A 25,736-nucleotide genomic window follows, 5' to 3' on the forward strand; every position below is an offset into this window, starting at 1 on the left:
GATAAAGTATTTTCTTCATTTTTATGTTCTGATTCCTCCAAGGGTGACTCATGCATTCTAAACCAGAGTTCTTGAGGCTCCAAGTGAGGAATTTTGTGGGGAAAACAGCACTTCAAAACCTGTGACCTGCCAAAAACAGTTATTAAAGTTGGCAATTCAGAGTTTGATCAGTAGAAGATGTTGAAGAGGGGGGAAGCTGCGTCTCCAGAGCAAATGGCAGGGAGAACCCAGGAGTGTTTTTGTCAGTCCATACATTCTCAGCTGGTATTTGAAGCCATCATTTTCACAGTTTCACCCATGCAGCCGGACACCTGACAGAGTGCTTACTTAGGTTTGAATGGGTAAAGCCCGCGCAGTGGGGAGGCCTGGCAGTGGTCCGCTGTGGCAGAAAGAGTGTGTAAGCCAGCTGCTTCTCATCTTAGCCAAATATGAAGCACATAGGATAGGAAGAGGGGCTGAAATGTAAACCTCAAACCCTTCCTCATTGTGACCCACTTCCTTCAGCTGGACCGCCACTTTCCAGAGGCCACACAACCTCCGGAAAAAGTTGTTACCATGCTAACTATGTGTTCAAACACATGACGAATCTTTTGGGGGTTACCTTCCATACAAAGCAAACAAATGAGAGCTTGGTGCAGGAAGACACTAGGGCATTATGGGAGAAAGACCTCAGAGAACCTAGGTTTCTGCACAGAGAGGTATGTGTCATAATTCTAGCTGAGAACTTTGGGCCAGTAGAAGCCATAGAGCAAAGGCCTACATCTGGTGGGGCAGGTTCTGATGAAAGGGTTATTGGGAGCCACAGGTAGGAGGTGGAAACATCATTCTTCAGAGAGCATGTTGAAGACTACTGACATCTTCATGTGCTCAGACTTCCCACGAATGACCCTTCTTTGGTCATGAGGAGCTTTCAAAAGTGTGGCGAGTGAAATGCTGGAGGAGGTGCTAGTTAACTTGGGCCTCAAAAAAAATACAGGTTAGCGAGACAGCTTAAATGGAGTAGGAAGTCATTCTAATTAAGAGGATTTAGTTAAACAAAGATAGCAAGAGTATAAATGTGGAGCATTCCAGAGACTTAGCGAAGCAATGTATTAAAGTCAATGCACTGTGAGAGCTAGCATGAATTTTAAACAGCTCAGGCTGGCTTTATGCTCCCTGTGCTTTTCTTTGTTTCTTTTTTTCTTCAGTAAGCTTTAGGATCTATAACTGGGGAGATATCCACCTGTTCTAACCCTTTTACTTGCCATCTCAGTCTTGCCTTGGCCTTCTGCTGTATTTCTCTGTTCTCATGGTGAATTCCTCCTCCTCATGGTGACTCTCTCTCCTCTTGCCCCTCACTGGGATCAGAAGTCTAGCCTACCTATTTTTTTCTGCCCAGTCATTGGCTGTCCAGCTTCTTTATTAACCAATTAGAGATAGTTGGGGAACATTGTTTACACAACATTGTACAAGAATTCTTCAAAGAAATGACAATGCCCACAGCTCTTCATTTTCATATAAACGTGTAATAAAGTGTTTACCAAGTTAGCAACTTGAAGGCTCAACCTCTCTCTTTTATTTCAAGTACAGACCCTATTGGTGGAAGGATAGCCCCTTTGGTTAAGTTTTGATGAAGTATTTTAACAGAGTAAGTCCTTGGCCTGAAACTGAAGCTTTAATATTCTTCCATGAACGTTGTTAACATGCAGATTCTGGGGACAGCACTTTCCACGTGAGTGTGCTCGTCTGCGTTGAATCTCCAAGGACCCGTGCAAAGCTGGGTACGGTCCTGTGAGCTTGTAAGTCCAGCGTTGCAGCAATGATGAGACAGGAAGCAGACAGCTTGTAGGCCAGCTAGTCTGCCATATGCAGGAGAGAGAGAGACAGACGGACAGACAGACACACAAAGAGAGGCAGAGACAGAGAGAGGGGGGCGTCTCACACATAACACACACACACACACACACACACACACACAAACGTATATTCTGATTGGCTCTGGTGAGGACAGAGGCTTGAGATCTGTGTTTCTCTCAAGCTCAAGCTGGTGCCAAGACAATTCGTCAGGGTCCATAGCTTAAGTAGAAAGAACTAAATACACTAAAGGAAAGGAGCTGGATAATGAACAAGACTGAATTTTATAGTCAGAAAGGCCTGAATATTTATGACACCTAGGAACAGCATGCTTGGGTGAGTCATTTGTGCTCTTTGGGCCTCATTTGCCATGGTTTTCAGAGGGAGCAAGGAGGATCCATGGGTGTGGTTGGAGGAGAAAAGGGAAGGGGGAAATGAGGAAATGTTATGTTTTATATATACATTATATATACAAATAGGTGTTTACTGTGTATATACATACACTAGCCATATATACGTATTTGTATATATATGTATACACATACATATATATAGAGAGAGCTAATGATCCTGCCATCCTACGTGAGCTTCTAACACATGCGTTTTTCTTAGACCTGTTCCTCTTTCCCCTAGAAGGGCCAGCACTCTAGATGATCAAAGATGGTGCACATCCGTGGATGCTCAGACTCAGTGTCCTTGCACTGCGCTGATAGGCCGTGTAGGGACACACTCGTAGAGGCCCGTGGTACCCGAGGACCAGGAGTCTTAGTTTCTACATCTGGTGCCATCACCATCATTGGCATTGCATTTTAAAGTATCTTCTTGTGGTTGAGTTAACAGTTAACAAGGCATTGGAAACAGGAATATTAGTTGTGAATGATCAGATCCATGGTCTACACTTTACTAAGCAGGTACAGGGATCTTTGTGGAAGCGTGACACGGGAGTGTTGCTGTGCTGCCTGTGATTAATACTTCCAAAGGAGGAGGTAAAAGTCAAGGACCCTGAGGGGAGAGAGGCAGAGACCGTTCCAGGAGAGGTGTGTGTCAGACAGTTCTGACTGAAACCCCTGCCCCAAGGAGACCCTTCCTAACATCTCTGCACTGGAACAGGGTTTCAAGCTCAGCACAAACTGCACGATGCCCTAGCATGCTTGGCTAGCTGCAGACCTTCATGGGCTCATCATGAGGTCGTCCACCATGTTGCCACCTGTGAGTTTTGCCAAGTTCTTAGGCCACAGAACTCTCATTGGCCAAAGCAGGAAGTACATCCTTGACAGTAGCAAATGCATCTGGTCCAAAACAAAAGATGAAGAAGGCCAGGCTAATATTACTCCTGCCAGGTGTGCAGCTATGGAAGTCACGTGACTGGCAACGAGGCTTGCGAGGGCTCTTATGGGGTGATGAATCATGGTCTGTGTAATAGGGGAAGTCTGCACTGGGCTCACCATGGCTGAGGTGGGATTACTATCCATACCAGCAGGTGGCTCTCAGAGCGTCTTACACTAGAAACCTTGTGAGGATGATGAGTGATCCGGGACAGGGCTAGGTGACCCACTGATTCTATAAACATCACACAGTACTGAACTTGAAGCTGAGAGACAGAAATAATATATGGCATCAATTGAATTATTGTCACACGTTTTTATTGGTATACGTGTGTATCTTGTACCTGTGAGGTAACCAGTTCAAAGTGGGGTGTGGAGGAACCAAGCCAGGAATGATGGCTATCTGCAATGCCAACACTTAACAAGGATGGCAGGAGGATGGCATGAGGATGGCATGAGGATGGCGGGACTGGGGCCAACCTGGGCTAAGTACCATGACCCAAAGTTAAAGTTGTGTTGCCCTTGTCCCGGAGCGGTGATAATTGCCCTAATGAATTAGTTTGTTCTCACTAGGGGAAGAAGTAAGAAATGATGACTTTCAATATGTAATACATAAAGCGAATGAGAGCAGAACAGACTCGGTGTTGTATAAAATCAATGTTTGTCTCTGGGAGACACAGGGTGGGCGCTGTAGGACCCAGTGGACTGAAGATTGTTTTCCCATGGAGAGTGTGGGTGTTGGATGGAAAACCAAAACAGAAACAGAAACAACAACAACAACAACAACAAAACAAACCTAAGCAACAACGATAAACAAGATAACTAAGACAGAACAGGAAAGGAGCTCTGAGCTTGAAACCATTGCAGAAGACCTGGCTACGCAGGAGCCTTCATCCAGTAGCACACAGAGGGAGAGGAGGAGGCAAATGGGCAGGGCCTTTGCCTCTAAGCCAGCCCAGAGTCTCCATTGGCCAGAGGCATCTCATAGTGAATGATCTGGGTGAAACATGATGCCTGATTTTCACTCCATCCTTTTGGGAGTTTAGAGGTACTGGGAAAATGTGGTCTTAGAAAGTTTGGTTCAAAACTGCCTGAAAACCAGCAATTTTGGAGTTGTTTCTGTACCTCCCACATTAGGAATTTTGACATTTTTCTTCTCCTAGGAAGATATTTATAATGAAAGGCCAAATAACATTTCTGCTTTATGCTAACTAAAAAAATGACTGTACTTACTTCTTGGTCTGTTTGTAATGCATTTGATATTTTCAATTAATATTTTGTTTCCAAGCACTTAATCTTACAAGTGCACTGTTTGGTGTAGCAATTCCTGAATTCAGGTCCACCCACTGAGCAGTCAAGTCTTTATAACAATTTCCAGAGTGAAATATAAATTAGTCGAAGGTCCTGGAAGGAATCTATTAAGTGTTGTCATCTGTAAGTGACTTCTTTTAGAAGCCGAATTTAGCGATAGCATTAGACACAGGGCAACCTGCTTTCTCATCTTCAGTGGGGTGAAGGCGGTTTAATAGATAGAGATGCCACAGTTTAATGTCTTTGAGTAAAATGAACTGAACCCGCATGGCAAAAGTGTCCTCCCGGGGATAGGGAGGACAGAGGACTCAGAAAACTCTATGAAGAAAAGTGGGAAAGAAGATAAGAATTAGTTCTTCTCAGCAAGTTTTAGGATAAGCTAATGACTACTTGAGTGAGGGGAATATATATGTGTATGTATATATATATGTATGTATACACACACACACACACACATATATATATATATGAGAGAGAGAGACAGAGAATAACTCTGGTAGGTAAAAATGAAACACAGAACAGTTCTTTTCTTCATGTACATAATCTTGACCCCAAAGTTAGAGTCATGGGTTTTCTAGATTATGTGTTATTGTTTAATAATAGTTCAGTTATACAAATAGTGTCATGAAATGTGTCTTTAAATCTTGAGACCATAGGCCATAAAAACAGGCCCAATAGCCTAATCTAATATGTATTATTTTATCTTTGCCAATGTTCTTTTAATGGGAAACTGGCTTTTCTTCTAGTAAAAAATGGGTTATTTTTCATTTTGGGTTGTTTATTTTGGTGAACTGGCAGTTAACTATAGAAGCCTTTTGTATTTCTTTTTTGTAGGTGTGGGTGTGGAAATGTCTTAGTCACTGTTCGATTGCTATGAAGAGACACCATGACCAAGGCAACTCTTATGAAAGAAACCATTTAATTGGGACTTGCTTATAGTTTCAGAGGTTTAGTCTATTATCATCACGGCAGGGTACATGGTGGCATGTGGGCAGGCACTGGAGCAGTGGCTGAGAGCTACTCTTGATTCACAGGCCAAGAGAGGGTGACACTAGGCCTGACTTGGGCTTTTGGAACCCCTAAGCCCACCTGTAGTGACACACTTCCTCTACCAAGGCCACACCTCCTAATCCTTCTAATCCTTTCAAATACACACACATATGTATATACACATAAATAGGTATATATGTTTGTGAATATATGTACATACATACATACATACATATGTGTATTGTGTGTGTGTCTGTATGTATTGTATTGTATTTGGCTTGGCAGGTTGGCTGGTGAGCTCTAGGGTCTGTCTCCGGTGCTGGATTGCAGGTAAACACAGCCATCCCTGTCCTTCTACATGATTCAGAATCAGGTCCTTCTGTGCTGCAAGGTCTTCACCATTGGAGCCATCTTCCTGCCCCCTTTTCAACTTCTCACACTTTACAGTATCAGGGAAAAGAGTAAGCACCACAAAGGCCTCCCATCTGTCCCCATCATCAGTACCTTGCATTTTCAATAAGAGCATCTCATTATCTTCTCCTTGATAGTATTTGACAAAAGTCAATAATTATCTGAAAGAATGTATTACATCTTTCACACACACACACACACACACACATACACACACACACAAAAAGAAGACCATGAAAGCAGTTATTGACTGTTTGCATCTGATGGTAATGGAGACTGGGTTTGACCTGTTGCTGTACCCATAAATAGTTAATCCCATTATCGTAAAGAAAATGAGCCCTATTAGCCTAAGTTATAAAACAGCATTTTAACAGAGGGACCTGATGGGGTGGGAGAACACTTTCTTCAGTTCTTAAATGCAATTAGGAGAGTCCCAGGTAAGATACGCTGAATGGGAATTGTCTCCTCTAAATATGAGTTGAACACATTATTTTGTCTATGATTGTTTGTGCAGGAGCAGTTATGAGATCAATATATTTAGAAGCATTATGAGTTTTCTAACCTGTTCACCTAAGCATTCTATGACTCAAACATATTAGAAAAGAATTTGTCAGCTTCATATTAAAAATCCTAGTGTCACAGAGCAAGGCTGCAGCTCATTTGGTAGAGTGCTTGCAATCCCAGCACTCAGAAGGCAGAAGGAGGGTCCAAAGTTCAAGGTCATTCTCAGTCACATAGAGAAATTTGAAGCCATTCTGGATTATAGGAGACCCTGACTCAAATAAATAAAAATATCGCCCAACACACACACATGCACACACACACACGTTTGTTTTTGTCATATTTTTCCTTAAAGTTACTGTCTTGGTACTTGACATTGTGCTTTATTATGTTGTCATATCCTCATGCTGTCTTACCATGGTTAATACACAAAGAAACTCTGGCTACCTGATTGTCTAACAGATCCCAAGGGTCTTAGAATAATCCCTGGCATTTTAGAGCACAGTGCACAAGCCCAATGACCTCTTTCATGACACAGTGGTTGTGTGTCCACTTTACGGCTCTCATGTTCCTAAAACTGGGGCAAAGGACAAGACCTGCTTGGGGTGATGAGCCAAAGCAGACAGCTGGCTGATTGGACACTTAAAACTTCTGTTCAAATCCAGAAAGGATTTTGTTTTCCAGTTTAGAAAAGAAAGTTTACAACCAAGCCCCCAAGATAGCCATCCCACCCTGGCACATGAGAGCACATTGTCACACTGGGAACATGCCACAGGGTGGCCATCTCTGAAGCACCAGTGGTCAGTGAGGAGGTGGACACTGGCTTTCATAACAGGGAGTCAGTTGCCTGACTTTAGTGACTTGGAAATTCATGTGTGTGTGCAACAGTCAATATTGTGTGTCTTCCTTCTTCTCTTTCCACACTGGCTCACACATGGCTGAGAGGTGGCCGGTAGGTCAAGTGCCTGCTACACAAACAGAGCCTGAGTTTGGTTCTCAATACCCACGTGAAAATCCGAACAAGGCAGTGAGCAACCTCAGCACCAAGGTACTAGCGATCAGAGGATCCCAGGAGCTCGTTTGTCAGCCATTCCAGCTGAATCGGTGAGCTACGGTGGAAAGATATTAAGGAAGACACCCAATCTTGACTGTTGGCATCCACACACACACACACACGTGAAGGCGCGCGCGCGCACACACACACGCACACACACACACACACACACACACACACAAACCAGCGAACCCTCAGACAACACTGATTTAGCACCTCTGTTTCCGTCCCTCAGCCATCCTGTTTGCCATTTGGTCACCTCATATATTTCCTTCCTGGTTATTCAGGACATCTGCCCCATGGTGAAGCTTTGGTTTCATTACTTGGTTGTTCTTGATCTTGTGGCACTGAGGACTGACCACAGTGCCTCACCCAGAACTGGCTGAGTTCTCAGACCTGCATCTTTGCTCATTTTAATTTAGTCTTCTAAAAACTATACATACTCTGTGATTTTCCTGCCAACCCTGCCTAGTGCTGCTGCTGGCCCTTAAAATGCCAGCTACTCTCCAGTCCCACTGTTTCTGTGAATCCTCCAGTGACCTTCTTAGAGACCACCATCTCAACCTTAGAACTAGACATCCTGTTTCTGTCCCCTGGAATTTTGCCTTGTTGTTTCTCTACATGTATGTGTCCTTGTGGTCTGGATTCTGAGCTCTGTAAGAGAAGAGTCATCATCATGACTCCGGACATCTCTTCTTCATCCTGTGCATATGGCTGCCGACAGCCGGCACACTCAGGCAAGCTGAAAACTGACGGTTTATATTGTCTCTACCTGGACACAGGTCGGCCACCTCTAGCCAATGGTCACGAGCTCCTGAGGAACATGGGGCTTCCTCAGTCTTCAGCATCTAGGACATGCAGCTGTGGGGTGGTCGGAATCCATTCCCATAGAGCGTGTGGAGCTGCGGGAACTCTAGTAGCTGGAGATATTTGGAAATGTGCAGCAGAAGGAGATAGAGTCTGGTGTTAACCTTGGCAATTCAGAGCCTTCGTCCTTAGATTTAAGCTGCCTTCTCTGAGACGGGTGTGTAGGTTCTGCATTCGCTTTGGCAAAACCATCAGATATGATAAAGACTTGAAAACTACCATACCTGCTAAGAGTTGTAATATTTGGGTATATACTCTCTCTATTTATCTAAATGTTTTTTTTTATTTCTTCAAAATGTTTTGTGCTAAAATTTTTATGCTGATATTTACTTCCTCGTGTGTGTGTGTGTGTGTGTGTGTGCATATATATGCATGCATTTGCAGGCCAGAGATTCACCTCAAGCATCTTCCTGTGTCATTCTCCATCTTCTTTCTTGAGAGAGGGTCTTTCGCTGACCCGCAGCTTGCTGTCTCAGGTGGCTGGCTGGCCAGAAAGCTCCTGGGCTGCCCTTGCCTCTGCCTCCCATCAGGCCCAGGCCACCTCCGGCTTGGCTTTTAGATGGGTGCCGAGGAGCTGGACCCAGGTGCTAATGACTGCGTGGCAAGCACACCACTGACTGAGCTGTCTCCCCAGTCGCTGCCTGTGGTATCTTGAATGACTTGAATGGACTAGCTCGCTGGGCTCTCTCAGCATGGTTTTTAACTAAATGAAGACATGTGGCAGCACTTCCAGATTCCTCATTCTAAATCTCAGCTTCACACAGCATGCTGGAGTCACTGGCTAAGAACTCAAGTCATCGCCTTTGACCAATCATCCTGAAAATAATTTCTCTTCCTTGAACATCTGATGCAGAGCTTCAGTCAGCTCCTGTGGTGATTACCACATTCACCATCCGAAGCACTCCTGACATATGTTACGGTTGGCAGTCTGTGAATAAGCTGTCTAGACAGGGCATTAAAAGTCCCGTAATACCATCTTCATTGGCACCCACTGTGTTCAAAGACATTCTAAGCATCAGCGCGAATCAATCCACCAGGGCAGACCCAACTCTGGAATTTTTAGGTGGATGTTGGGAAAATAAGCTCTGACCCCGTCCTCATAAGACTCCAGTGACAAACTGAAGTTTGATTTCACCCAACTTCATCCCGAGTGACCAATGAGTTCATTAGGCTTATTTACAGAGCATGGGTCAGGGAGTCCTAGCAGGAGTGTGTGGCCATAAAGCGGCCATAAGAGGAGCCTTCAAGAAGCCTGCCCCAGCGGAAGAAGTCTCCTCATGGCTATGCAGATGAAGTTCCTCCTTTGTCCCCCCAGACCTTTGTGCTCTAGCCCCTCCCCAAGACCTAAGGTCATGTGCTGCTATGGCAGAATTGCATACCACTGATTGGGAGTCCTGGCTGGAGACTCTAGAGAGGGTTCAAGGACCCTCACCGCCCTCACCACCTTCTTTGACAATCGGAAAGCCCAGCTGTGATGATCTTTTGCAAACAGACACGGATGGTCTTGTAAAGATGGCGGTTGGTCTGCTGGGCAGACAGTGCTGTGTAACAGGTGGAGCTTGTATGCATTGCCTGTGAAATGCAGGTGACAGGCACCGAGATATACATGGAGCTATATTAACATGGATGTGGAATGTGACGGTATGAAAATGCCCCGGAAAGACGAAGGCCTGGAAAGGCTGGAACACACACGTGAGGAGGAGCTTCTCCTCTCCCTCAGACCTGAGGAATCTGCTGGACATGGTATATAGCCTGCATTTCGTACTTGCTTAAATATGCTCTGTGTGTTCCCAAAAAGACCAATATTTATATATCACGCTCGCCAAGTTAAATTTCCTATCCTACATTAAGCCTGTGTGATGAATGGCTTTATCTGGCCTATTACAGTCTGTTAAACCATAAATCCCCAGGCAGGAAAAGCACTAAGAAAAAATGCATAACCTGAATGAACAAAGCCAGCAAGGGACAAACCGTTTCTGTTTAAGATGGTTACAGTCCATCATCTTTGCTAACAATAATATGTAAAATACCTTGGAAAACCTATTTGCTCTGATTTTCCTTCCACTTCAATTTCTATTGCTAACAACAAAAAGGACTGTTGACACAGAACTATCTGGCCCGATATTTCCACTTTCCTACTTTATTACCTAAATAATACAGTGTTCCTTGAGCCAATTTGTACTTCCATTCTTGTTGTTAGATCAATGAGTTGATGAATAAACATGGATATGAATGTGTCCCTATATTCTAGTTAGGATGCTGGCATTGTAGCCAGTCTTTCAGTTTAAAAATATCCTGGGCTGGTGAGATGGGTCAGTGGGTAAAGATGCTCACTATGCAAGCCTGATGCCCGGAGTTTAATCCTGGCACCCACAGTGGAAGGAGAGAAGGGCTCCCAAAAGTTGTCCTCTAACCTCTGCTTGTGACCTGTGACACACCCATATATCATACAAAATCTCATAAAATTTAAAATCTCCTATATTTTTATCTTAGAATTTTTTTTCTTTTTTTTTCCACATCATTTCCACAGAACCTGGTGCTTGGTTCAGGTTTTAATCTGCTTTGTATTAAAGGTACTTAAGCAATGTTAGTGGCCATCAATAAGGTGTCTTGTTCAATTAAAATTACTGGGTGCTTTTTAAGCGTCTTTCTTTGTATTACACAGACTAGAGCATAGAGCATTCAGAAGGGGGAGGGAGTCCGGTAAGCCTGGTCATTCAATTTCTCATTCAGGCCGTGCGATCTGGTGAGTCAAGGGAGTAATCTCAGAAATTATGCTGGGGCAAGGGGAATAAAGCATGTCCTGCTGGGGAGCAAATCTGCACGGGTCAATAAGAAGCACATTCAGCCCCTCTGGCCTAAATATCTCTGACATGAGAGTGATGGTTGTGCAGAGGCTGCCATGTTCAAATCTGCTCCCTAGTGTCCTGGGGCTCAGCTCCTTAAACTCTAGATCACACCCCCACATCTGGTTGACTTAACCAAATTTGGGGGTGTGTAAGAAATTTGGTAACAGTAAAGTCTTGCAGAATGTGTGCATAAACGACCCAGATTAGTTGGAACTGCAATGTAACGAGTCTGCGGGGCTCACACAGCACCTGTCCATGTGCATCCTAGGACACCAGTCACTGCAGCCTTGGTTGTGGGCACACAGCATGGACACTGAACTGTGCATAGGGCCAAGCCACACAGCCCCACCTGAGCTCAGGTCTGAGACTGTCATTTCTTAGGAGCTTCAGTGTTGTTCCTGGACATGTTAACTTTTGTGACCTTATAGAAACAGAATATGTTAATTCCAGAAATGAAAGACCTTTAATATTCTCTTAATGTCATTCATCTGCATGTGAGTTTTAAATAGTCATGTCCACGGATTATTTTGTGCTACAATGTTTGGTTTTGAATATTGCTGTTTGAATCACAGCAATATTTCATGAAAAAAAAAATCAGTACATGAATTTTGGCTTGTGATGAAGACAGGGTTCCTAACACTTGCTGAGATGGTCCTAAACAAACTTCTGCCATTTTGTGATACGTGTTTATGCAAAGCACTACCTTTAGCACTGACAGTTAGAAAATCAAACTATCAATCAAGTCTGAGAGATGTTGAAGGTGCTCTGCCTCTGTGGCATCAAATATTCAGTCCATTTAATTCTCTGTAAAATTCAAGCACCCATCTCATTCGTATGCAAAGTTGCATTTGTTTTAATAAAGAGTGAAACTCATATGTGTACTGGGGGGTTTATTTAAGATAAATGTCGTCATGATTTATTGGCAAATGTTTTTTTGTACCCTATTACATATCTCGATTGCTATTTGTGCTTCTGCTATCGTGCCTATGCAAGCAGGGTCACAGAAACGTTTCCCAGGCAAAGAGAAACGAGGGGGAAAGTTGAAGAAGCCATGCCCTGAGCAGACAGACTCCAGTGGGAACCTGTGAGCAAATCCATTCTTACTGGTGCTGCTGGAGTGGAATGTTTAAACATGAGAAGAGAATAAATGTGCCTGGTAGATTATGGGATGGCTCAGGCTGCAGTTCTTCTGGGCGAGGATAAAAAGGAGGTGGCTGTCTTCTCTGGTATGGGTTTACTCTGAAGTTAGTGGAATTCATTAAGCGACCTGGTAGATGCTTAGCATCAGAGTTACACACACAGCCAGCTCCGCTGCTGGATGGTGGAGGACTGGAGCGCAGAAACACTCATCTGATTCATAATGGTATTTTATAACTCCCCGAATGCGTGCACACAGCATCCTGCGGAACTACATGGTATCTTGGAAGATTTCTATGGGTTCAAACTTTGCTCAGTGGACTCCCATATAATTCTTTGTGTAACCATGAGACCATATGCACATATTCGTGTAGGTTCACATGCATGTATGTGCATGAATTTGTATGTACACATTCATGTGAGTTCACATGTATGAATGCACATAAGTTTGTATATGCACATTCATGTGGGTTCACATGTATATATGCATGTGTGTTTGTAAGCACACATTCACGTGGGCTCACATGTTTGTATGCATGTGGAAAAGAGGTCATCTTCAAGTATCATTCCTCAGGGGCCATCCAGTCCATTTGGGTTTTTTTAGGTTTATTTATTAATTAAACAGCATTCTGCCTGTGCACCAGATCTCACTGTGGATGGTTGTGAGCCACCATGTGGTTCCTGGGAATTGAACTTAGCACCTCTGGAAAAGCAGTTAGTGTTCTTAACTTCTGAGCCATCTCTCCAGCCTCTCCATTTTGGGTTTTGAGGCAGCCTCTCACTTGGCCTGCAGTTCACTAAGCAGGTCACTGTGGTCTGCAGCGAGCCTCAGGGGTCTGCCCGTAAATACTTCCTAGTGTAGGTTCTGGGAATTGAACTTAGGTCCTTCTGTTTGTATGTCAAGTATGAAGAACTGAACCCTTCAAAAGAAGCCGCAATGAAAGGAAACTGCCCTTCAACTGATGTGGAAATGGACCACGCTATTCCTGAGGACGGACATAATGCGTAAGCACATCCCTGTGCAGGGCACCGGATGGACCCAGTTGTCCTCAGTTTTCCGGGTGTATCTGCCCAGGATAACACCAGTCTCCCATCTTTCAAGTGGTTGAAATGGGTTCTCGTGGTGAATTTCATGCAAGCCCTGGCTTTATACTGAGTTTTCTATTCCTTTCTCCCATGACTTATTTCAGACTAATTGCTATTCTTTCTTTGAAAGGCTCTCCTTTGGCAGTCTCTCTCAAAAAAACACTCACTTCGGAGGCAGCTCTTTGTGCTCAGTGTGAGCAGTGCAGAGTACAGGGTGTACTGTGAGGACTTTGCAGTGGTGAAACTCTGAGGCACAGAAGGGTGTCTGGAGAATGAGGCAGAGGGAGGCTGACTCAGACCCTTCAAGTCAAACACCCTGTGTGTGGGGGGAGGGGCATAAGTGTGTGTGTGCATGATAGGTGTGTATATTTTATGTGTGTTTCTGTGTATAAGTGTGTATGCCTATGGTGTGTGTGTTTCTATGGAACATGTGTGAATATGTCTATATTGCTATGTATATGGATCTAGATATGTCTATATATTTATGATGTGTGTATATGTACATGTGTGTTCATATGTGTAAGTACAGTATGCACGTGGTGCACATTCAGAGATCAGAGGACAACCTTGGGTGTCAGTCCTTCTGCCTTGTTGGAGATGGGGGTGTCATTACTGTGAGTATGCTATATTACTGAGCTGAAAGCCTGTCTTAGGTAGTGTTCTATTGCTGTGAAGAGACACAACGAACACAGACACTCTTATAAAAGAAAGCATTTATTTGGGGCTGGCTTACACTTCAGAAGTTTAATCTATTATCATCATGAAGGGAAGAACACAGGCAGACGTGGTGCTAGAGGGATAGCTGAGAGTTCTACATCTGGATATGCAGGCAGCAGGAAGAGAGAGACACTGGGCTTGGCTTGAGCATCTAAATCCTCAAAGGCCACCCCCAGTGACACACTTCCTCCAACAAGGCCACACCTCCTAACTGTGCCTCTCTCTATGAGCCTATGGGGCCATTTTCATTTAAACCACCACAGGGCCTCTGAGGATCCCCTTGTCTTTCCCTCCCACATCAACAGAGGAATGCTAGGATTCCAGACGTAGGCTACTGGGTCTGGATTTTACATGGCTCTGGAGATCTAAGGTCATCCTATTTGTGCAGCAACACTTTTGCTTCCCAAGAATCTCCCTCGCCCCTTGCTCTGCTTCTGTTGTAGAGACCAAACCCAGGACCTTTACACACGACAGGTTTGCACTCTGACATTGAACTTGTGGTCCTCCTCCCTCTGCCTCTGCCTCCCATACGCTGACATTAAAAGGCTGTATCAGCACACCTACCAGAGGACTTTTATTTTCTTATTAACACAAAGGCATCGAATGAGCTTGCCATTACTGAATCTGTCACTCTGCCCCTTCTCGCCCTGCACCTTAGACACTGTACATCTTAATAACACAGCTGAGATTCTCTGTGCTATTTGCTAATTGCATCAAGTTGCAGCAGTTTGACCTCGTGAGTAACGGGAGTCCTTCAGCTGTACTTACATAAGCCTCTGCGGAGCCAGGTTTCTCCTATTGTATGTGACATTGATAGATGTTATTGAGAAGGATAAAACTTTCCACAACTCATACAGATCTTCCACGTTGACTTGGAGCCATTAATCACCGCTCTATAGAAATGTGAGTTCCCAGCCAGTCCACTACACACCTCATCATTTCCATCTTCTTTAAAATTTAGCTCAGAGGAGATCGGGCGTGTTCAGGGTGGTATGTTCATAGACTGAAATTTAGCTCAGGACAGTAAACTCTCTTCTTGAGCGTCTTGCTTTCTATCAGTGGTGCTTTCCAGAACCAAGACTGTTGGAGGAAATCAATGTTAATTAGGTTCCTATGAAGCAACTTCAAATTATTTAATTCCTATATTAAAATTTCATGGTGGGTGGGTATCAGCCAGGCCAGCGTCTGACCCACAGTCTCTTCCCCTGTTGCTTACTTTTCATTTCTTTTGAAAACCAGGACACCTATTTACACCTGCAACCCTGATGGCGCCACCTTTTCTCCACCTGTAAAGATGTTACACTAACTCACTGCCACCAACTCTTTCCTGGCACGTCACGGGAGATGAAGAAATTAGTGGAAACTGGAGGGTGGGTGGGTCTGCGGTTCTGAATGCCCCCGAGGGCTTCTGGGAAGATGCATACTGAGAACCTTTTTTCCAGAGGCTTTGGACAAGAGTCAAGAGATGAGAGAGAGAAAAGTAGCTTCAGTACACTTCTGGATTAAGTCATGTCACAGGAACTTCAGCCTGGACGTTATTTCAACCCCACAGCCTTTTCCCTGCATCGCTTCACTTCTGGAATTTAAAAAACCTTATAAAAATTCTGAGGGTGGTGGTGACGCACAAATTTCATCCTATCACACAGAGGCAGAGGCAGAGGCAGAGGCAGAGGCAGACAGAGCTCTGTGAGTTCAAGGCCAGCCTGGTTTACAAAGAGAGTCTGGGACAGCCAGGGCTACACAGAGAAACCTGTCTTAAAAACAAAACAAAAAAACATTCTGAAAGAGTGAGACTCCCATGCTCTCTGCAGTCACCCCGTAAAGACCTGTGGTGTTTTAGGATCTGATCTTCATGCTGGTAGAGTTGCAAGCACAGCCAGTCAAGTAATGGTTCTGTTTCCTCCTCACCTGTTCGACATTGTAGAGACACCTGACAGCTCCATTAATAAAATGAATCTCCAGCTCTTCAAGGCTGGTGAAGGGGTGACAGATAGGTGTCTCCTTTTCAACCTTGGAGCATCTGTGTGGGATTGCATTAGGGGCTGCTGGCTTCCTTTTCGTTTTCCTTTAACTAATACCCAGGTTCCACTTAGACAGAGACCACAACGTCTTCATTCACTGAAGTTCTTCCAGAGCCTCCATGGGTCCTGGCAACTAGGAGTTATGTAACACATCATTAAAGCTAGTCAATGAGAAAATACTGTTATTTTTGCTACATTTGGCCCTTTTATCTGAGAGAGAAAATGACAGGGAAAGTTCAGCCTCATTTTTGCTATGACAACCGACTGTATTATAGCCTCTTAGCTTTGTGTTACTCTTCTTGCTCTGGGACTTTAAGAATGACTTAGCAAAGTGCCACAGTGGCACCGTGAGAGACATTGTCTTACCAGCTGGTCAGGTCATTCCGTGTCACAGCTGGGCAGGACTTTTGAGGGAAAGGGCACTGATGTACCTTCCCGCACAGCTCCAAACTCTTTGCTCTCTGTGCATCAGCCAACCCGGTGGCTCCCTGGAATCCTTCCTGATGGAGTCTGCTCCTGTATCAGATTCTGGTTTCTCCGATGGCTCTGGCTGCTTACAGAGGCTCTAGACCTGTAAGAGGCGGGACCTCGCTGGTGGAAGCGAGCCAACAGGGTGGACCTTTGAAAGTCACAGACCCAGCCTCTGCCTCCGGCCCTTCCCTCAGTGGTCCAGCTACCCCGCTGAACCTCCCCTGGATTGAAAGTTTCTAAAAATGTGAATCAAAAGAAAAATTTCTTTCCTTAAATTCTTCCTGTCAGGCCAGGCAGTGGTGGTGCACACCTGTAATCCCAGCACTCTGGAGGCAGACAGAGAGGTAGGCGGATCTCCAGAGGCCAGCTTGGTGTACAGAGCAAGTTCCAGGCCAGCATGGTTACAGAGATACCCTGTCTCAAAACAAACAAACAAAATGTATCCTGTCAGAAATGAAAAGTAACCACCTGCTTCCCACTGGTTAACCCTCTGCATTTGAACACACTTCACACTGGGCCTATCAGCTCCTGCCCCCATAGCCACTTGGTTACTATAGTTTTAAAAGTTTATTTCTCATACAGTCACTGGATATTTAGGGTAATATCCATTTGCTTCTTTAAAATCCTGTCTCATAGGAACTCCTTTCCTTCTGAAATAATTAACTTTTTCTTGGAAATTTTTTGAAATGGCGCCTTATGTAGCACAGGCTGTCCTTGAAGTGGCACTGTAGCCACAAATGGCCTTAGGTTCCTGATTCTCCTGCCTTTGCCTCGCTGATGCTTGGATTACAGGCATGTGCCACCACCGCTGACTGATTTTTTTTTTTTTTTTGAGCATTGATTTCATGTATCTATTTTGATCTGATAAGCAAAGTCATTGTTTCTTGCGTCACCCTGAGCGCACTAGACTCCTGTCATAGGACACTGGGCTCTCTTCCTGGTGCTCTGACCACGTGTGTCACTTCATAGGCCCTTGGACTGCTGTGCAGGGGACAGACACGTCTCTGTCTTTTCTCTGCTTACTGATTAAGAGCTGTAGGCCAGACTCTCACGACTACCTCAGTCAGGATTACAAGTGACTAGGACAAAACACTTGTCAAATATCTAATGCAGTGTAGTTTACTAGCCACTTAAAAATTGTGTGTCTGTGATGTGAGTGCAAAAATATTTGCATCTTCCTTAAGGAAGAGAGGGAAACAGGCTGACGCTGATGCAGTCCTTGGGACTTTTAAGTAGTGTGTGAGAGCTGTGTGTGAGTGATCTGAGCAGAGCGGCAGCTGTGTAGGGTCATAGACTAAACCTTACAGCAATACCAAATGATCCCACAGTACTGTTGCAGAGCTGCACACATTCCATCACGGACAAAAACCATCAGAGGGCCCACAAAATCAGCCGTGTCCCCAGGCTGCCTGTTGCTCTGTTTGTTCTCCTCAGTTTTGGCAAAATCCAGGAAGAAATGTGGAATCAGGAAACTGGAAGGGTACAGCAAGCATTCTGTGTTAAATAGCCATGCAGACAGAGGAGACAAAGTAAAAGCTTTCATATTAGAACCATGTTGTCTTTCCTGGGGACACATGAACACACGTCCACTCAGCCCAGGTTGGGAACCAATAACAGACTGGAGAAACAATTCCACAAAGTCCAACGTGGTGAACCAGCTGGGGTTACTTACAGTAACATCAATAACTGAGAGGCACAGGGACACCCAGCCCAGCCTGGGCCACAGCTCACCCACAGTGCCTGTGTAGAGTGCTGTGCACAACTGACAGGCTGAGCAGCTGGTCAGTCTCTGCCCCAGCAATGGTTTAGAGAATCTTGGGGAGGGGTTTTGTGAAGTTTTAGGAGCTTCTAGGGACCTGTGAGTTTTAATTTCCTGAGGATTCATGATCCCTCCTGGAGGAAGTATTTCAGTTTAGAGAAAATAGCTACAAAGCAGTAAGAATGGCCACCCTGATTTCCTGCAGTCCCAATTATGCATAGATTTTAGGGGAACAAAAACAGAAACATACATAGGTTTGTGTGTATGCTAGCAACATTGGCAGCTAGGTAGCCTTGTCTGTACTGATGACAGTGTAGACTGTGGAATGATGGGTGACAAAGCAAGTGTCTCCAATAGGACATCTACTTGTTTCTGCAGCATTTGAATTTTGGGTGGTTTTTGTTATCTGTGTCATTTGAGTTGATGGGAGAAGGGAGGCTGGGGAGGTGGCTCAGCGCTCAGGAGCACTTACAGCACAAACGTGAGGAAGTGAGTTTAAATCCTGAGCACCTGTGAGTTCCGGGCCCCGCCCGCATGCTCCTGTAATCCCCAGCACTGTGGGCCACAAAGGCAGGAGGAAGGCTCTGGCATGCTGGTGGCCAGCCTCAATCCTCACTCAAGGGTGAGTGAGAGACCAAGTCTTAAGGAGCTAAGGTAGGGTGATAGAGCAGCCCCCTTCCTTCTCAGTCTCAGTGGCTTCCACAGAGAGTCTGGTGTCACACCAGTAGTGTGATACACCCATAAGTACGCACATACACCACAGTAAAGAAATACCAAAACTGAAGTGTTTTAACAAACAGTTCAAGTTTAAGAAAAACAATCATCTGAAATAAGATTACATAATCCCAGAACTCAGGGAGGCAGAGGCAGGTAGATAACTGTGAGTCCCAGGCCAGCCTGGTCTGCAAAGGACAGCCAAGGCTACATAGAGAAGCCCTGTATCAAATAAATAAATTTTAAAAATAAGTTAGTTCATGGGACCACGGTTAAGTGACCACTCCCCAGGGGCTTGCCCCTGAACATTCAATTGTAAACATAGTATTTAGTAGAAAATAAATATCCTCATTTCACAAGCCATGTCTATAAAACGACTTAAACATTATAACTAACTCTTACAGTCTGGTCAGAAGCTTACAAGTTTTCAAGGTAGTCTTGGTACCCTGGAGTCTGTGTGGCTTGGGGCAGAACTTGAATTTACGGGACTACGGGACCATTCATGGAGCCACGTGGTTCACCAGCAAATGCAGACATATTTCAGTGAAATGTGAACAGCAATGCCCTGAGAGGTCTCCTGGGTTTAGACCAATGATGGCTCCAATCACAGGCTCTCCCTGGACAGACAGGCAGGAGCTGTGGCTTGGCACGTCACTCTTCGTTTCTGTTACCTTTGATGGAAACGGTAACTCCCACTCTAACCGGCTTCCACTTTAGCATCTTCAATAGGATCCTTCTTAGGTCCGCCAGCATGCAGGGATGTGATTTCCACCTCACGTCCCTGTCCTGGAACAAGCTAACAAGGCAAGAAAATCCAACTGGGGCCTTTTCGATTTTTCAGGCAGAGTAATGAATCCATCTCCTCTTCTGTCCCCGAAGCACCAAGGAGAACTGGGGGCTGCCGTACAGTTTTTAAGTAAGGAGCAGGCATAGATTTGGTCTATAACTTAATTTTGCAAGTAACTACTGGGATGTGTAACTGTTGGAATCCTGCCAGATGTTCTTAGACTCCGAGAATACCGGCTTCCTCTCTTGAAGAGGTGAAGGGACACATTTCTAGTGCCAGTAAAATAAACAAGGTGAGGCATGCCTATCTAGCTTTAGTAAAATAAACGTGGCAAGACAGTACATGTTAGCAAAGAGAAATTGACCTTGTCTCATAAATCAATCGAAGGTAATTAAATAGAGGTGATTTAAAACAAGCTCGGAAGACTTTAATTACTTCTTTCCTTCCTTCTTCCTTCCTTCATTTTCTTCCTTTTTAACTTCTGCTATTTTTAAGTTATAGTAAGCAGCTACCTAAGTGGGGAGGTAAAAATGGTCACTGCAAATTTTCATACATATTCATTGAATACTCAAATGAGCCCAAGTTAGGTCAGTGGCTGATTTCAAGTTAACATTAAGTCTTTAACTAAATGGAACAAGGGGGCCGGAGAGATGGCTCAGCAGTTAAGAACGGTGTGTGCTTCTCCCAGAGGTCCCAGCAACCACATGGTGGCTCACAACCATTTTGGAATCTGATGCCCTCTTCTGGGATACAGGCATACTTGCAGATAGAGCACTCATACACATGAAATAAAATAACAAAAAAAAAGTTTGAGAAAAAAAAGAAAATGAGGACACTGACTGAGAAAGGAAGCAAGACTTCTCATGGCTGGTTCTGGGCACCGTGAAGTGGCCACACTGTGTGTTTAACCACCCTTTGAGAGGCTTACCGCTTACCTCAGTGTGGGCCTTGGAAAGTCTGGAAGGGTCCCAGAGAGCAAGAAAGGAGGCTACAGCAACAGTTAGGTGCTGGGAGGAAACACAACGCAGTACCAAAGGCCTGGGTGTGGATGGGAATGTTTACAAAGAATTCCATGTCTCAGAAACCCTCGGTCATGCTGGTGTTTGGCCTATTATTGCTTACCATGGGATGCAAACATTGTATGTTGCTTTCCTCCAAAGTGACGTTGGAGTTCTGAGTGTGAACCCTGGCAGTGCTGATAGACGTAAGCACCACTTCTCCCAACAGTGGCTTCAGGGTAAATTGATCTGCTTCAGCGAGCTGTCATTCTTTCTTCACACACTTCATGCGTATTACCTGTGGCCATGAGGCACATCAATCCCAGAACTGTCGTAGGGAAGAAAAACTTCATACAGTGAATCAAAAATGCAAGACATGCACTGGAGAGATGCCTCAGTGGCTAAGAGCACATGCTGTCACAGCAGAGTCCTGGGTTTGGATCCCAGGCCCCACAGGGAGGCTCGCCACTGGCTGTAACTCCAATTCACAAGGATCCAATTCCTCTTCTACCCTCCATGAGGACCTGCACACATATGCTCTAGATATACACACTCAGGCGCAAATACATTCACCTAAATAAACATTTCATTAATGCAACTTATCTCATATATTAGGTTTCAAAGAAGAAAATTAAACCCCTGGGTTGTCTGGAACATAAGCTATTATTTAATTTTTATATAATATAGAAAAATGGTTACTGTTTCTCTTCCTTCTCTTTATCAGTAAACTAAAGCAGAGCCACCTCGGCCCCATCAGTCACGAACGACAAAAGTGACAGCAGCCTGTTGGTTAATTTGGAATATATTGATGAGTCCAATACGGAGGGACAACAGTTGATGAGCTGGGCGCTTAATAACAACTGGAATTTCATGGGAAGTCTGGCGGGAAGTGAGAGAACCCGTCTCTACTGCACTCCCTGGCTGAGCTGTAAAGAGACTGTTTATCTGTGTCTGCATGTTAATGTCAGGAGAATTTATGCTTTAAATTTTTTGTTTCCTGGTTACACGAAAGCTTCACAACAACAAGGACATATTTACGAGCGCTCGCTCAGCACTTTCCTTGCATGCCTCCATCTGAGTCAAACATCACTTCCACTGAGGTGAGATCACTAGCAAAATGTTTCAGCCGAGAGAGGGGACGGAACGAGGAGCTGAGCTGTGGAGCGCCACAGCAGACGGTGATTGAGTGGCCTGCATGTCGCTTAGCTCACTTCTTTGCCATCCTAGTGACAGCCCCAGGTCTACATTCCAGTCTGGAGCAAACCGACTCGGCGCTTTTCTGATACTCAGTTTCTCTAGAAACCAGGGAACCTCAGTTCTCCTGTAGAATTTAACCCACAGAAGAGCTCAAGCATTGGTTTTCCTGCTGTTAACTTTAAACTTTGCAGCTGTCAGCATGCGTGAGTGCATGTGTGTGTTTACATGCTATATGTGTGAATGCATGTGTGTATGCTTGTGTGTGTGTATGCTATTGTGTGTCTGTGTATGTGTATGTACATGTGTGCATATGCATGTGTGAGTGTGTGTATGAATATATACATGCATGTATACATGTGTGTCTGTATGTTCCTGCACATGTACACAGGTGCACATGTCTGAGAGCATGCTTCTGTGAGGCCAGGGAACACCCTTGGTATTGCTGCTTAGGCACAGTTCACCTTATTTTGAGACAGGCTCTCTCACTGGCCTGGAACTGGCCAGGTAAGGTAGGCCAACCAGCCAGTGAGCCACAGGGATCTGCCTGGCTCTGCCTTCCCAGCTTTGGGATTGCAAATGTGTGTCCCTCTTTATGCAGGTTCTGGGGATCAGATCTGCGGGTCAGGCTCTCACACCTGCACAACAAGCACTTACTGACTGAGCCATCAACCCAGCCCACCAGCTGCCAAAGTTTTAAGCATCTTGGGTTTTAGCTTCTATTGAAAAGTAGAGCCTGGCCGCTCCTTGGTCACTCCTTAGAGCAAGCGGCCACCAGAACAGTTGCTGGAGTCTTATATGGCGTCCACTTCACCCTCTTCATTTGTCTGGTTTTCTTCCCAGACACTTTTGTCTTGACAATCTGAGCTAAGTGAAGAATTTCTACCTCTCCACTGCTTGGAATCTGCAGGTTTTCAGTGTAGCAAAGCAAGCGGGCTGCCCGCTCAGCTTCCTGCTCTGGACATCTATGGGAATGAAGGCACAAAAATGTGGCTTCTTTCTCTGAGGCTTTTACAGACAGAGCAGTTCCCTAGTGCAAGTGACATTTCAGATTCCAGAAGGCAAGCCAAGTCCTAATTGGCCCTGTCACCACTTGAGGTTGACACTGGCACCTCTTGTGTTTGCCCTGGTTGAGTAATCTGTTTGTGTCTGAGGAGGCCACACACAGGCAGATGTGAGCTCTGTTTACACTCATTTTCTGCCTGGAAACTTGGTTCCTCTGGGTCACAGCTTTGGAACGACTGAAAGATTGGAAATTTACTGGTAGGAACTCAGTATGAGGATTTCACTAGAGCCAGTTTTGGTATTCAACCTTTACTTTCCCTGGGTTTCAGCAAAGGAGACGAGATGTGTGACCGACAGCCCCGGCAATGAGTGCCATGTCTGCCTGGTCTCAAGGCATCAAGCCATTCCCTTTTATGGATGAAAAAGATTGAGATTCAGGATTGTTTAAAGAGATAGGGTGGGATCTCTTAACAGCCTTCCATGCTGTGGCACGGGTGCCATCTCAGACACTTGGGAGGTAAAAGTGGGAAAATCAGTCTGGACCATTTAAGGAGACTTTGTCTCTGAAAAGACAAAGGAGCGAAGGAAGATGAGGGGGATAGAGATGGAAGACATTCTGGGCTTTTAGTCTGAGAATGTGGAACTGGGGTACGGGAAAGCTAGACATCACTCAGGGCTTGCTTCCCTCGCCTTCCAGAGTGGGTTGGAAGCCACATTGGGAGAGAAGGAAGTAGGAAATAACCAGGAAAAGTCCCCCATCTAAGGAGACTCCCTGGGGCCACCTTGCTTGGGAGCACTTGTTGAGGATGCTGGAACTGCTAGGGGAATATTGTAATGTGTCTTTGCTCCTGGTGCACATCAGCTCCTTTGACACAGACTCTGGCCCTCAGTGGGCACTGTGAGAGTGAATTGACTGGAGTTTATATTCCAGTGACCAAAACCAGGAACTGAGTGTGTTCTTTGTTCAACCCAGAGCCTTTGCACATGTGTCTGAGGAGAGCTAGGAGTGCAGACCAACACACAGTCGTAAACGTACCTAAAACTGTATGAGATTGCCACACGTATTATGGTGTGTGTGTGACTTGATTTGCAGTTCTGGAGTGAACTGTGTGAATGAAAACACCATGTTTCTCCGCCATTCGAGGTTCCTCTATTGAGGATTCTCTGTTTGGCTCTGCACCCCATTTTTAATTACTTGGTTTATTGGTGTTTAACTTCTTGAGTTCTTTATATATTCTGGATATTAGCCCTCTGTCAGATGTAGGGTTGGTGAAGATCCTTTCCCAATCTGTAGGCTGTCATTTTTTTCTGATGACTGTGTCCTTTGCTTTACAGACGCTTCTCAGTTTCATTAGGTCCCATTTATTGATTGTTGCTCTTAGAGCCTGTGCTGTTGGTGTTCTGTTCAGGAAGTTGTCTCTTTTGCCAATGAGACTCTTTCTTATATCCTAGCGTGGCACTGCCCCTGGTTTGGTTCTGGGCTTCCAGAACATTTTATGCTTTACAGTACTGAAAAACAGCATCACCGTGCCTTTCTTTTCAGAGCTGTGCCATCTACAATAGCCTGAGGCCATCAGCCTAACCTCTGTGGCCTCTTGTCCATTGGTCATAATTGAATAAATATCCCATCTGCCACATGGCACACTAGACATCATGGAAAGTTCTAGAAGAAAGAGGTAACACACTCCTGGCCTCGGGACATCCCAAGAACTTACAGAAGAGACAGAGCCAGTACATTAAAAATGTGAAAAACACATTAAATCCCCAAGGTCAGATGGACTTAGATAATATTTATAAATCCAATTAACATGGCTTAGAAATGTCTATTTATATATACATATTTATCTACATAAAGCGTTTGGAAACGATGGACGCAATTACAGTTAAACAAACACAGCTTTCCAATGTAACAGTTTTCTTCCCCTAGAGGTTACTTGGGACAAGGATTTGAAAGCAAGTTCTATGTTTAAGGAGCTTAAGAAGCTCCAGAAGGAGGATAGGAAAGGTGGTAAGGCTGAAGAGACGGTGCAGGCAGTAAGGCGCTTGCTGTGCAAGCATAAAAACCTAAATTCAATCCCCAGGACATATGAAAACATAGGTGTATCAACTGTAATCTCAGCACTGAGGAGGCAGTTCCACCCATCCAGATGGTTCAGAGAGAGATCTGACCTCAAAAAAATAAGATGAAGAGTGATTGCAAGACACCTGACATTACCTCTGGTCTCTACATGGACACACATGTGTACCTGCTACATGCACATATGCAAAATGTGTACTCACACACAAACAGACATACAGAGGAAGAGAGAGAGAAAGAACCACTATGAATAGCTAAACTTCAAGCCCATGGGACAGTTCTGGGAAACATTTAAGAGCATCTGCCTTAACATTATGCGTTAGAATTCCTCTCATATCTTCATCAAGGACTTGCATATTCCTGCCTGCCATGCCCAGAGAAGATAGTCTCTGGAGAAAACTCTCTTACAGAAAGGTGTTTTCCTTAGCATTTAGAGACAGGTGTACCTTGAGAGGACCCGGGGAATCTGGGTGGAGGGCCAAAGGCCTCCGCAACATCTTTATGTATTGATGAGAATGCTGGTTTGAAGCGTGTAGAAGATTTGAGTTTTGAGGAAACAACTGTCTGTGGAGGCCCACAGCTATGGCAGATGACAGAAACCGTTGGCTTCCCTGTACAATTCTTCAGAG

General features: G+C 44.8%; 1 protein-coding gene and 2 long non-coding RNA genes across 14 annotated transcripts in view; 2 read left to right on the forward strand and 1 right to left on the reverse strand.

The window, feature by feature from the left end:
- Positions 1 to 25,736, forward strand: part of Rbms3 (RNA binding motif single stranded interacting protein 3) — a 1,270,324-nt gene that overhangs the window by 144,204 nt on the left and 1,100,384 nt on the right. The window lies entirely within an intron of this gene.
- The window catches only part of LOC132654635 (uncharacterized), a 173,783-nt gene that overhangs the window by 143,662 nt on the left and 4,385 nt on the right, over positions 1 to 25,736 (forward strand). The window lies entirely within an intron of this gene.
- On the reverse strand, positions 14,093 to 16,596 carry LOC132654909 (uncharacterized). The gene is made up of 3 exons (XR_009592511.1): positions 16,469 to 16,596; positions 15,990 to 16,235; positions 14,093 to 15,161 (listed from the first exon to the last, which is right to left on the reverse strand). It is a non-coding gene; the product is annotated as an uncharacterized LOC132654909 (long non-coding RNA).

This window comes from Meriones unguiculatus, chromosome 6 (assembly GCF_030254825.1).
Source record: "Meriones unguiculatus strain TT.TT164.6M chromosome 6, Bangor_MerUng_6.1, whole genome shotgun sequence".
In the NCBI taxonomy this organism is placed as follows: domain Eukaryota; kingdom Metazoa; phylum Chordata; class Mammalia; order Rodentia; family Muridae; genus Meriones; species Meriones unguiculatus.